Source organism: Carex rostrata, chromosome 5 (genome assembly GCF_964058835.1).
Source record: "Carex rostrata chromosome 5, lpCarRost1.2, whole genome shotgun sequence".
NCBI lineage: Eukaryota > Viridiplantae > Streptophyta > Magnoliopsida > Poales > Cyperaceae > Carex > Carex rostrata.
In genome coordinates this window covers 2,591,798-2,605,505 of record NC_135922.1, presented here as the reverse complement: position 1 = coordinate 2,605,505, position 13,708 = coordinate 2,591,798, and the positions used below count along the sequence as shown (strand labels likewise).

At 44.6% G+C, this 13,708-nt stretch overlaps 1 long non-coding RNA gene across 1 annotated transcript; it reads left to right on the top strand.

Annotated features, from left to right (window-relative positions):
• Positions 1-12,652: 12,652 nt before the first annotated feature.
• On the top strand, positions 12,653-13,430 carry LOC144554214 (uncharacterized). Its single transcript, XR_013511565.1, has 2 exons — positions 12,653-12,722; positions 12,971-13,430. It is a non-coding gene; the product is annotated as an uncharacterized LOC144554214 (long non-coding RNA).
• Positions 13,431-13,708: the final 278 nt, after the last annotated feature.

Here is a 13,708-nt window from a genome sequence, read left to right as displayed (position 1 = left end):
GAGATGAGGGCGTACATCTCGCGCATGGTAGGCTCATGAGAGGGACCAGCTGAGGAAATGGATGGGCCAGCCTGAAAAGTGGAAGGTCCAGCACTGAAGGTGGAAGGTCCAGCACCAAATGAGGAAAGGCCTGCAGCAGGAGAAGGGAAAGGTCCCTGCGGAGAGAAGAGAGGGACCTGACCAGGAGAGGGAGGCATCTGTAGTGGAGAGTGAGGAGTCATATGCTCATCCTGATCCTGAACGGGAATGTCGAGCATCTCCACATCGTCCGTGGGTGGTGGTGGTGGTGGTGGTGGTGGAGGTGGTGCGGGGCCCTGCTGGATACGAGGGGGACGGGTGAACAGCCAGGTGCTCCGGTCGTCAAAGGAGAGAGTGAACGGGAAAGGCATGACATAGCTGGCCTGGTCGCCGATGCGCCATGCCCAAACACCTCGTCCATCACGTGCTGCTGCTGGCTGGATAAACTTGTAGTTGTGCAGGGCCGTCAGAGTGAAATGGCGGGGGCCCTTGCACTCCTCATCTCCGATGATCTGGACACCCAGTCGCTCAGCAATGAGCGTGACGTAGGCGGAGATAGAGACAATGCCACCAACCTTGGTGGCGCGCTGGAGACCGAGCCAGTGGTGGATCATCGCGAGCATCAGATCGGGCCGCTCGAGTGCGTCGTCAGGGCGCAGCATATGATCCAGCAACTGCAGATCCTCGACATTAGCACGGGTCATCGTCTCACCACGTGCAAAGAAGGTGCCGCCGAGGATCCGCAGTATACAGCGGAGGACGGGATGTGGGACATTCAGCTGCTTGAACTCCGGATTGAATGCAGAGCCCGCTTTCCTGCCAGAGATCAACTCCCAGAAGTGGTTGCGATCCAGATCGTCAGCGAATGAGAGGGAGTCCGTCGTCGGGTTTGGTGCAAAACCAAACCACTCGCGCAACTGGGAGAGCCAAACACGGTGAACCTCCTGACGAAGGCGGAACTTGATGTATGGAATATCCTTCTTGTTATATCGAAGCTCCAGAGAGGAGAGGAACTCAAGGGTGAGACCCGAGTATCCTCTCTGGGCGATGCTCCAGAAGGAAGAGGATATCCCAATCCGACCAGTGAGACGTAGGAACTCCTGGTCAAGTCCCAGAGTCTGGAGGGCCGAGAAGTCTACGATCCTCGTATTGGCGAACTTTCTCTGACGGAGGGTCTGGTGGAACTGCGCTGCGCGCTGGGTGGAGTCAGAGACACCCTCATCAGTGCCGTAGGAGTCGGAGGCGTGGTCACTGGAGGGTGTACCAGAAGGCTGGTAGGATGGGCTCTCGTGCCCACCTCCAGAACCGGCCTGAGAGGCACTCCTAGACGAGGACTCTCCTCCATCCCGAGACTGCGATGCGCTCCTGGAGCTACTCCGGCCGGAGAGACGAGATGACGTGGGGCCAGAAGCGGAGGGGACGGAGGACTCAGAATCAGACCCGGAAGGAGTGGGGGTGTGCGAGAGTTGCCGACGCATCTCGCGAAGACGCTCTTGGCGTTGCTGTTGAGCGTACTTGCGTTGGCGTTCTGTGTTCGGGTCGGACATGTACGTCTCACACAAGACCTAAGCAGATGAAGGCCGGTCTGGACTGGTACGGGTGGGGTGTACAAGTCTGGTACGGGTAGGCCGTACCAGTCAAGTACGGGTAGGCCGCACAAAGTGGTACGGGTAGGCCGTACAAAGTGGTACGGGTAGGCCGTACAGGACGTTGTACAGGCCGTACCGGACTTGTGCTGGTAAGGTTAGAACCTGGTACAGGCCGTACAGGACTTGGTACAGGCCGTACAAACTGGTACCAACTCCAGATTGGTAATATCAGTGCTCAGAAAGCTCAAACCAGGTACAGAACACAAAAATTTGGTCAATTCAAATGAAACAAGTAAGCACTGGTACAAGGTCTGGTACCTGTGCTGGTGCTGGTACGGGCCGTACAGCCTGGTACGGGTAGGCCGTACCAGGGTTAGGGTTTGGCAGAAAAATGGCAGAACCGTTTATGGAAAGGAAGAGAACAACGAAAATGGAAATGGTGACAAAAAATGGAAAAGAGAAAGAAAGAGAAGACAACTTACTCGAAGAGAGACGTGGTGCGGCCTTCACTGGTACGGGTTGTACTGGTGCGGGGCCGTACGGGAGTAATGGAGGCGGCAGGGAAGGAGGAGAGCAGGCAGAGAGGAAGGAGGGAAGGTTGGTGCGCGGCAGGAAGGAGGAAGAGAAAGGGAATAAGTGAGGCAGAGAGAAAGAAAGAGAGAGAGAAGGGTACGGCGGAGGGAGAGAGGAAGAGAAGGTGCGGGGGGGGGGGTTTAAGAAGAAGGGTACAGCATTGAATGCACCCCTGCGTCGCCCATCCCTAGGTACGGCCTGGCCGTACCAATCTGGTACGGGCCGTACCGGCCTTCCTTGAGCCGTGCCAACCCTAGATACGGCCTGGCCGTACCAATCTGGTGCGGTCTAGCCGTACAAAGTCAGTACGGCCTAGCTGTATCAGGGAAGGTTGCTGTTCTTTTGCCCTTGAAGACTTCTCAATCTCGCTTATGATGCAGAAAAAGAAAACATGAATGCATGTCTAATTGTTCCTAAGATACAAAAATAGGCTTGGGCTGCCTCCCAAGGAGCGCTTGTTTTAGGTCTTGAGCTCGACCATCTCTCTGTTATGCTTCAAATCGGGCAGGATCAGGCGGTTCTGGGCGGAGCTCCCACTTCAGAGGTGTACAGACCGTGTGCTGGTTTGCTGATAAAGTCCTGAGCCTGCATGGGGCTGGATGAGCGCCTATCACCTTCTCGATCAAGTCCTCAATCACCGTTTGCTGAGCTTTCAAATCCTCCAATAATCTGAGGATGCGAGCAGGGTCGAGGTCTGCATTGAAAATCACAGGACAAGAGGTATTTGGGTCTGAGGACTCATACATGAGGTTAGCTGGAAGAGGTTTGAGTTCGGGAGTCAGCGGCTCCATGTGAACCTTGACGCGGTCCGCGTCAGGTTCACTCGGGTCGCGTGAAGACCTCGCGTCAGCTTTATCAGATCCTCGTTCTCTGTTTTCCAAGCCTTCGAGCTGTGGCATGCGACCCGCGTGGGATTCATCCGGTCTGTATTGCCTTCGAGATTGTTCTTTGGCCAATTGATCGACCAAACCAAGCTAGCAGCATGTTTCTGTTTCAGAGGGGCACTTCATAGCTCTGTTGAGATTAAACTCCACTTTCTCATCCCCAATCCGCAGAGTCAGAGTTCGGTTCTCCACATCAATGAGTGTTCGAGTCGTCTTCAAGAATGGCCGTCCCAGAATGATGGGAATTTCTTTGTCCTCCTCCATCTCCATCACCACAAAATCAGTAGGGACATAGAATTTTCTGACTAGAACTGGCACATCCTCCACTATGCCGAGTGGTACCCTGACAGAAGAATCAGCAAGCTGTAGAGTCATGCGCGTGGGTTTGAGCTCGCCTACTCCCATGCGCTCAAAGATGGTGCGTGGCATGAGACTCACGCTGGCCCCTAGGTCACACAGGGCTCGCTTGATGGTAGCTTTCCCAATTTTGCAAGGAATTGAGAATTTACCAGGGTCTCCCAGTTTGGGTGGTAGCTCGCTGTTCAGAATGGCGCTGCACTGCTCCGTTAGTTTCACAGTCTCATGCCCCCCCAAGCTGCGCTTGTTGGATAGAATGTCCTTCAAGAACTTGGCATAAGTAGGCATTTGAGTCAAGGCATCGGTGAACGGGATTGTGATATGCAGCCTTTTGATCACCTCAATGAATTTCGCGAATTGTGCGTTCAATCTGGTCTCGGCTAATCTCTGGGGGAAAGGAACGGGTGGCCGGTATGGGGGTGGTTTCTCATTTCCTTTCTTCTTTTGACTCCCTAACGCTTCAAATGAAGGTTGTACAGGTCTCGCTGAGCTGGTACAACCCGTACTCGCTTGAGGTGGAATGAGGTCAGCACGTCCTGGATTTACCTCGCTCGCTGGAATCTGCACAGGGGTCAGGGTCGCGTCAGGTGCCGGATCAACTGTGATGTCACTCGGCATTGGTGGTTCATCATAGTGGGTCCCACTTCTCAGAGTAATCGCCTTAACCTCTCCTCTCGGGTTGGGTTCTGGTTGAGCTGGAAGCTTCCCAGGTTGAGGTTGGCTGGAGGTGACCATCTGGCTCAGCTGCTCCAACAACTTGCTTTGGGCAGCCATCTGAGTCGTCATGCTTTGCATCTGCTCCCACATCATTTGATTCATCTTGCCCTGCTCATGGGTGAAATCATTCACTCCGGTAGGCGCATGTGACTTTGGGAGATCAGATGGAGCTGCTCGGTTGCCTTGATTGGAAAAGGAAGCGTTCTGGTAGAAGTTCCTGTTGCCGTTGTTGTTGCTGTTGCTCGAAGATGGGTTGCCCCAGTTATTGTTGTTGGGAGGGGGGTTGTTCCAGTTGTTGTTCGCTCGATTATTCCATGTGTTGTTGTTGAAGGATGGTCTCTGAAAGTTGTTGTTGTTGAAGGGCGGTCTGGAAGAAGAGTTGTTGAACGGTGCAGGGTTGTTCTGGTTCGACCTCCAATGCTGCTGCTCAACCGGATCTTTGGAATAAGACCGGCTGAAAGGAGGTCTCGGGAAGAAAGAAGGTTCGCTGTTGAGAGAGTTGACCTGCTCGCTTTCCTCGTCTTGTTGCGCCAGCGGGCATTGCTCGTAAGCGTGCCTCTCATCTCCGCACATGACGCAGGCTTGAGGTTGCTATTCGACTGCCTTGACGCTGAGCTTGTCCATCGCTCTCTGCATGGCGTCCATCTTGGCGGTGAGAGCAGTGATGTGATCCACCTCGTACTTGCCACCTCCTTGGTTACCTCCTTGGCCTCCTCTTCGTCGTGAGTTTTCGCGGCCGGACCACTGCTGGTTCTGCGCCATGCTGTCTATCAAGTTCATAGCCTCTAAAGGCTCCCTTGACATCAGCGCGCCTCCCGCAACAGCGTCGACGTAAGCACGAGTGCTCTCGTTCAAGCCGTCGTAAAACGTTTGGATCAAGAGCCAGTCTGGTATACCGTGGTGTGGACAAGAGTATTGCAATTCTCTAAACCTTTCCCATGCCTCATTCAGGGGTTCATCAAAAATTTGGTTAAAGCTGGTCAGGTCATGTCTTACCTTGGCAGTTCGTTTATGAGGGAAAAATCTGGTCAAAAACAATTTGGACAGTTCCCTCCAAGTCAAAACCGAGTCCCTGGGTAAAGATCCCAACCATTTCTTTGCTTTGTCCCTAAGAGTGAAAGGAAATAGAGCAAGCTTGGTGTAATCAGAATTCTCACCGTTGGTCTTGATGGTCGTGATGCACTCGAGGAAAGTCTGGAGATGGGAGTGCGGGTCCTCGTGATCGAGTCCATGGAAGGTGTTCTGCTGCACCATGTTGACAACCCCTGGATTGAAGTTAGGTTGTTGTCCTGGAATGCGCGGCAGCCGGATTGCACCTCTCACATCTTCAGCCCTTGGCACATTGAACTCTCTCAAGGTTCGGGGCATGAAATCATCCATCTCGTGGTCAGACTGATCGGTCAGCTCTGCTTCTCTGTCTTTGTCCTCCTCTCGCTCACGCCTGTCCTCTCTGCTCGGATGTTCGGACATCTTTTCTTCAATGCGGGTCGCGTCTGATGTGACTCGAGTCGCGTCGAGAGAGGTCTGGGCAGGGACAGTGTCGTCTGGAGGAGTATCGTCAAAGAGTGGCCCTCTGCTCCTCAGTTGGTATTTCAATCTGAACTTTCCTGCAGGAGGTTGTTCGAGAGCCAGTTTTTTTAATAATAAGAAAGAGTAGCGTAAAGGAAAAGATACAAGTTAAAATCTAGATTAGCTAAGATAAGCAAAAATCCATAGAATGATAGCCGTCCCCGGCAACGGCGCCAAAAACTTGATCGGCGTAAAAGCGCAACGCAAGTTTCGGTACGCTTGGGGGCGTACCTTTTAAAACCGCGGTTACACCTTCCGATTAGGGTTGCAAGTGTACAACCCTATCGAGGAGTATAATCGGGTATCGATCCACAGGGACGGTTCCTTTATCTAGATATTTACTTATCTCGACTAAAGACTAGAAGTGAGAAAAAGGGGTTTTGGTGTTTAATTTTCCTAAGGAATCAACTCAAGCAATCACACAATGATATAGAATAGTAGATGTGCAAGAAAAGGTATAAACTGTGTTTTGATTTGGGATAAAAGGTGTTTCAAGGGTTTCAGACTTCATCTCTGATTTGCCTCTAGTGGTACGGCCCTTACCAAGTTGGTACGGCCAGGCCGCACCAACCTGGTATGACCAAGCCGTATGGGGCTTGGTACGGGTAGGCCGCACCACTCTTGTAAGGGCCGTACTGGTTTACCAGAACAGAGCTTACAAGTTCGAGTTGATGCATTTCTTGCTGGTACCTCGTATTAAACTCTTGATAAAGGTTCAATTGACCATACCTAAGGTTCCTAAACCTCAACTCTCGTTTGTTGGTTCAAGATCTAAGTTTTGGATTCAATTCTTCACCTTCTAGGGTTTCTAAACCTCAACTCTCGTGTTTTGGTCCAGATCCTCTAGTTGATTGATTGGAGATCTAAGGTAACCTCTAATCTGTCGATTAGAGGAGAATTCAACCTTTCGGCTTCAATTCGATCAAGTCTACCTAAAGGGATTGGTTTGGTTGAGAGAAGGCAATGGTCACATGACCTTGTTAGGGTTGATCTACCACTATAGGCACACCACATGCAATCACAGAAACACAAAGCAATCAAGACAAGCAAATTCACAATCAATTCAATCACAAGAGTTCATACAAGATCCAAATCAAGAAAAGCAACACAAATCAAGAAAATCCATCTACAAACCCTAGAAACGAAAGTCTACTACTCACAAGTCATGGATCTGTCCAGATATACAAGAAAAGAGATAGAGAAAGTCATGAAAGAACTAGATTGAAGATCGGGAATGGAGAAGGTGTAGATCTGTCGATTCTCGCCTCTTCCTCTTCCTTGATCTTCTCTTCTTGCTCCTTTGCTCTCTTTCTCTCTTTCACTGAGCTCTCAATCTGGAATGAAGTGGAATCCCCGAAAATGGAGAGATCCCCCGCTATATATAGCCTCTGCCAAGATTTGAATTCTGTCAGGCGGCACCTATGTACGGCCCGTACCAATTTGGTACGGCCAGGCCGTACAAGGTGGGAAGAAGGCTGAAACGGCTAAGTTTGGTACAGGCCGTACCAAGTTTGGTAAGGGCCGTACCAAGGTGTCCAAAAACGCCGTTTCTTCGTGTATTTTGCTCCAATCCTGCAGAAAACAAACAAACTCTCAGCAGTACCAAATTCTAAGAATATATCAATGAAATGCACATGGTTTTGACAATTTGGAACATGGATTTGGTATGAAATCAAGTCAAATATAGGCTAAATATGCGAGGTATCACTTCCCATTGTAGGAATGGGCGGGTTCGGCAAGACCACACTTGCCCAACTTGTTTTCAATGACTCCAGGATTCATGGGTTGTTTAATAAGAGATGTTGGGTATCTGTATCTGACAATTTTGATCTAGTGCAGCTAACCAAAGCTCTCGTCAACTCGCTGCATGAAAAAGGGGAAAAACCTTGTGAGTTTTCTGAGCTGAACATACTCCAAGATATTCTCAAGGAAAAAATAAGTGGTCATGGCTTGTTTCTCGTGCTAGATGATGTGTGGAATGAACAAAGAAATTTGTGGGAGCGCTTTCGAGTTGGTTTTCTTGGTGCTAAATTTGTAAGAATTCTGACGACAACTCGCAATACCTCAGTTGCTAAGATCATGCAGACAACATCACATTTTCAATTGAGTTCCTTACCCGAGGAAAATTGTTGGTCACTTTTTAAGCATTTTGCTTTTGATAGTAGGGAGAAAAGTGAAAATGCAAATTTGCATGAGATTGGTTGTGGTATTGTCAAAAAGTGCAAAGGCTCACCTTTGGCAATAAAGGCACTTGGAGGCATTCTCCGTTATGAAATGGATGAAGAGAAATGGAGGGAAATTTTGGAGAGTGATATATCAGAAATAGATGAGATGGGAGAGGTTATGCCAGCATTAAGGTTAAGTTACCAGAAATTGCCGCAACATCTAAAACCATGTTTTCTTTATTTATCCATGTTTCCGAAAGATTATGATTTTGAAAAAGACATGGTGATTAGGCTCTGGATGGCGCAAGGCTATATTAATGGCAATACAAGAAATTTGAAAACATTGGAAGAGATTGGAAGCGAGTATTTTGATGAATTGCAAGGCAGATCACTTGTTGATGGTGGGCCTTCTTCCTACATCTTGCATGATTTAATACATGATTTAGCAAGATCCGTTTCTCAAGAGGCATATTGGCCAGTTGTAGAAAATGACCATGGATACAATGGTGTATGCAAAGTATGCCATCTGTACTTCACCAAGAAAGATGAATTATTGGGTTTAGTGCCCAGCACCTACAAGTCTATTAGAACTTTAGGAAAATGCCGCATGGCAAGGGAGTTTGACTTTTCAATCTTCTCTGAGATTGCTTGTGCGAGAGCTCTTCATTTGGAGTATTCCTCATTGCCAAATACATTCGGCATGTTCAAGCACTTGCGCTACCTTTTTGTTTTAGATAATATACAAGTGCTTCCTGAAACTTTATGTCTTCTATACAACCTCCAAACTTTGGTTCTAGACACTTTTTGTCTTGAGGAGTTACCCGAAAACATGAAAAACCTTATTAACCTTCGGTGCTTTAAGCTATTCAATTGTGCAATCCAGCATTTACCTGAATCTTTCTTCCCACTTCCTAACCTGCAAACATTATCGTTAAGTTGCTGTGACAAAATCAAAGAATTACCAAGGGGCATAGAGCAGTCAACTAGGCTACACAATCTGGGTTTACCTGAGTTTCTTACCAACGTGCCATCAGGGATTGGAAAATTACCAACTCTCCAACAGTTATGGGGGCATTTTAAAGTCATGGATCATGAAATAAATGGGTGTCTGAGAGAGCTTGAGGATATGAATAAGCTTAGGGGACCATTGTGCATATCAGGGCTCAAAAACATTGTTGATGTGGAACTCTGCAGGAATGCCAATCTTGCATCAAAGCCAAATTTACACGAGTTAATTTTAAACTTTCAGGAAGATTGTGTTATGGAGTATTTCAGAGATGATCAAGAAGAAGTATATGAAGCACTCCATCTCCATTTAACTTGCCATTCAAGTAACAATGCAAAGAGTGAGAATGATGAAAAGATACATAATGTTGTACTTGAGAGCCTCCAACCTCATGGTAACCTCACAGAGCTTAGAATATTAAATTATGGAGGGCGAAATTTTCCTTCTTGGTTGCTTAATCCATTACTTCCCAAACTGACAACTCTCACTCTTCACTTCTGTACTGAGCTTAACTACTTACCACCATTTGGTCAACTGCCACATCTTAGATTTCTGGAGATATTAGGTGGAAATCTGGGAGATGAGCCTAGAACATATTCATTGTGGGTCGAATATGATTCTTCCGAGCAGCCCAAGAAACCTAGTTACCCATCACTTGAACAGCTCATATTGAGGAACATGCTCAATTTGGTGGAGTGGCAAGCAAATGATGGCGACTTTCCATGTCTAGAGATGCTCGTTTTAGAAAATTGCCTAGAATTATGGAAAATCCCAACAATTCCACAGAACGTCAGGGATATTACTATCAAAGACTGCCCAAAATTGAAATTCCTAACATGTCCATCAGTAATAAGCAACTTGGAGATCACGAGGTGTGGCATTCGTGAAATTATGTTTCATTCAGTATCTGAGAACCTAACAATCTCCAACTGTTTAGAGCTAAAATCGATTAATTGGAGCTACAGGGGCTTAAACTCTATTAGACAAGTTAGTTTTGAGAACTGCCCAAAGTTGGAACACATAACTATTCCAGTTCGAGCTTTAAAACTGATGATACATGAGTGTGACTTTCGTGAAATTATGTTATGTTCAATATATGAGAGCATATCCATCTCAAACTGCCCAGAGCTAAACTTGATCAAATGGAGGGATGAGAGCTTAAATTCTATTAGAGAAGTTAGTTTTCAGTGCTGTCCAAATTTGGAACTCGTAACTATTCCAGTTGGAATCTTAAAACTGAAGATACATGAGTGTGGCTTTCGTGAAATCAAGATTGGGTCAATACCTGAGAGCTTAACAATCTCAAACTGTGTAGAGCTAATCTCGATAAATTGGATGGACAGAGGCTTAAATTCCATTCGAAATGTTAGTTTTGAATGCTGCCCAAAATTGGAACATGTTCCTGTGAAGGATGTGTTACACTTGACCTATAGTGCTGAAATTTATGACTGTCCCAGATTATATTTGGGAGAAAGATATGTCTACAAGGTAGATGAGCATTTTATAATTTTTTCATTACTCTACAATTTTTAAACACTATGTTTTACTCATTACTCTACCTTCTTTACACTAATTAATTTTACTTATGCAACAGAGAGACACAGCGATTAAAAGGTTGAATTTATTTCGGAATAATGAGATGAATCTGTCAGATTCCACGATTCCACTACTAGAAAATCAGTTTAAACTATTTTTTACAAAAGAAGATTTTCGAGAAGTGGAATCATTAACATGTGCACCATCAGTTGGAGTGAGCTGTCAACATGTAATTCTAAATCTGGCTTTGTTGGTGATACTGGACATTATGTGGTGCACAAAGGTCATATCAGTGACAGGGCTGGATAACCTCAGCAACCTCAAGTGCTTGAGCATATCATACTGTCCAGAATTATGCAATTGGAATGATAAAACATTGCCACAATCACTCGAGTTCCTGAAACTGGTTTCTTGTGACAAGCTGAGCTCCTTGCCATTGCTATTGGTTCAAAACCATTCAAGCACTCTCGAGGTTTTTGTGATAAAGAAGTGCCCAAGGCTGGATGAGTTGGGAGAAAGATATGTCTACCAGGTACATGATCACCATGGGATGAGCATTTTATAATTTTTTCATTACTCTACAATTTTTAAACACTATGTTTTACTCATTACTCTACCTTCTTTAGACTAATTAATTTTACTTATGCAACAGAGAGACACAACGATTAAAAGGTTGAATTTATTTCGGAATAATGTGATCAATCTGTCAGATTCCACGATTCCACTACTAGAAAATCAGTTTAAACTATTTTTTACAAAAGAAGATTTTCGAGAAGTGGAAACATTAACATGTGCACCATCAGTTGGAGTGAACTGTCAACATGTAATTCTAAATCTGGCTTCATTGGTGATACTGGAGATTATGAGATGCACAAAGGTCATATCAGTGGAAGGGCTGGATAACCTCAGCAACCTCAAGTGCTTGAGCATATCATTCTGTCCACAATTATGCAATTGGAATGATAAAACACTGCCACTATCACTCAAGTTCCTGGAACTTAATTATTGTGACAAGCTGAGCACCTTGCCGTTGCTTTCGGCTCAAAACCATTTGAGCACTCTCGAGGTTCTTGTCATAACGAAGTGCCCAAGGCTGGATGAGTTGGTAGATTTTCAGGGCCTGATGAAACTGAAAACACTGGACATAAGACACTGTAGGAACATAAGCATTTCTCTTGCTACTGAAAGCCTCCCCAGACCTCGTATTAACATTGGTGATTGTCCTCTGATGAGAGATTGGTGCCAAAGAAACAACATCACTTACGATGAGGTATGGATACAACATTAAAAATAAATTATATTATATTAGTTAGAAGCTAGAGAACCTAGACTATAAATTTTAATAGCAGACCCAACCATACCAACATCTTGGGTAAATTTTCTGGAATTCCATGCTTAAGCCTTGATCAATTAATAAAGCATTAAAAATATACCCAAGTTGCAGAATTAGACAAAAAAATGAAATAAAGAATAGTAAAAAGAGGTGATTTCCAGTGCTAGAATATATTTGGTCGTTACATGACCAAACAACAATTATAATGATGCCCAGAATCAAATCCTTTAGAACAATAGCTTACATGGATATCATGTCTAATTTTCATTAGCAGTTATATCCTCCTATTGGCAACCCCCAAGATGATAGAGAAGCTGAACAGGAAAGTGCTGAATCAACTTAGATTGTAATCCTTTTGTTTTTAGACAATACAAAACAACACTGTTAGCGGTTGTGATCTCCGGAGAAGTAGGAGTACGTCTAGCTCGCTAACAGAACTCCATTAACAAGTTTGTGCGTTTCTTACTCTTACTCTTAACTTTACTTTATTGTTTTTGAATTTGTTTGTGCATCTTGCTTGTTTTATCTTGTTGGATTTTGATTTTACCATCTGCTGCAAATTAAGCAAAACAGTTGAATTTTTGTTAAGGCAACCATTCACCCTCCCTTCTGGGTGTTTTGGTCATTTGTAATATTTTCTATGCTATGTTTATTAGTTCTTTTTTCTTTTGTCTTCAGGTAGGTCATCTTTTACACTGTTGTTTCTTTTCATGTGAAGTGATAATCTTTGCCTGGCTAAGAAAGAGGTACCATTCTTGCCAAATTCAGAATGTAAATTAATTATTTCCTAACTCTTGAGTGAGAATGTGAAAAAGAACAAGTTGCATTCCAGGAAATTTGGAGGGTAAAATTTTCCATTCCATTAAAGGCACAAATTTTTATTTGTTTTTCTGTCTGTATTTGTTAGGTTGATTTGCTGGGTGATGAGGTGGATGCGTTAACATATCTTTTGGAGAATGCAAACAATAGATACTGGTAATATACCACATTATATAAAACTTGATTAATTATGAGTTGTCAGCTTCCAACTAGGTTGCTTAACTTCATTTGAAGACTTGGAATTGATTCTGATTTTTCTTTTTCTTAGTTTGAGTAAATTGTGGTGCGGTTGGTTAGTGGTTACCCTTGCAATGGCTGGTTTCTCATTACAGGACTGTTATTTACCAGAGTTTATTTGCTGTAGTTCAACCTTGTTAATAATGTATGTTCTTTTTATTTACCAGAGATTAACCTTGCAATGGCTGTTATGTTTTCAAACTGATATGTACAGTACCAATGATTGATTGCTGGCAATGGCTGATAAGAACAGGTTTGATCATTTGTTTTTTGAACTTATAATGGACTTTTGTTATCCTGTAACGGCTGAGTTGTAATGTATTTTTTTTGTTTTTCGACCTCAAATGCACCCATAATAACTGCTGTTATTGGGTCTGGCGTGCTATTGTTATAATGTGAAGACAAAATGATTCATTTGGTGGTGAGCTGCTCTCTTCTCTCTTAGAACTAAACCTCTTTTCCAAGTTTGTTTGTAAGATTTTCTGATCTCTTGTACCAATCTACCGAATACACTGATAATATCGTGAATTAGCTTATGTAATTGTAAAAGAGTGTAAGAAAGTGTTATTGGCTTGATTATCATCTTGTATTGTAAGACTCTTTGATATAGTGATTTTGCGTCGTGTTCCCGTGGTTTTCTCCCGTAAGGGTTTCCACGTAAAATATTGTATCTCTCTTTTATTTTATTTTGCTTGCTGTATTGCCTTCTTGTGTATCTTTCATATTTCTCTATTTTTTCGGTGTTCGACGAAATTACTCTTTGAATTCTTCCGTAACCGTCTCCAATAGATATTGGGTACCGGAATCATTAGAATTGTCTCGGATCTAAAGGTGTATAAGCTCTTTCTAGACAAATTGATGATTTGCGTGCATATTATTAGAACATAATGTTTTTGCTTCTTGTT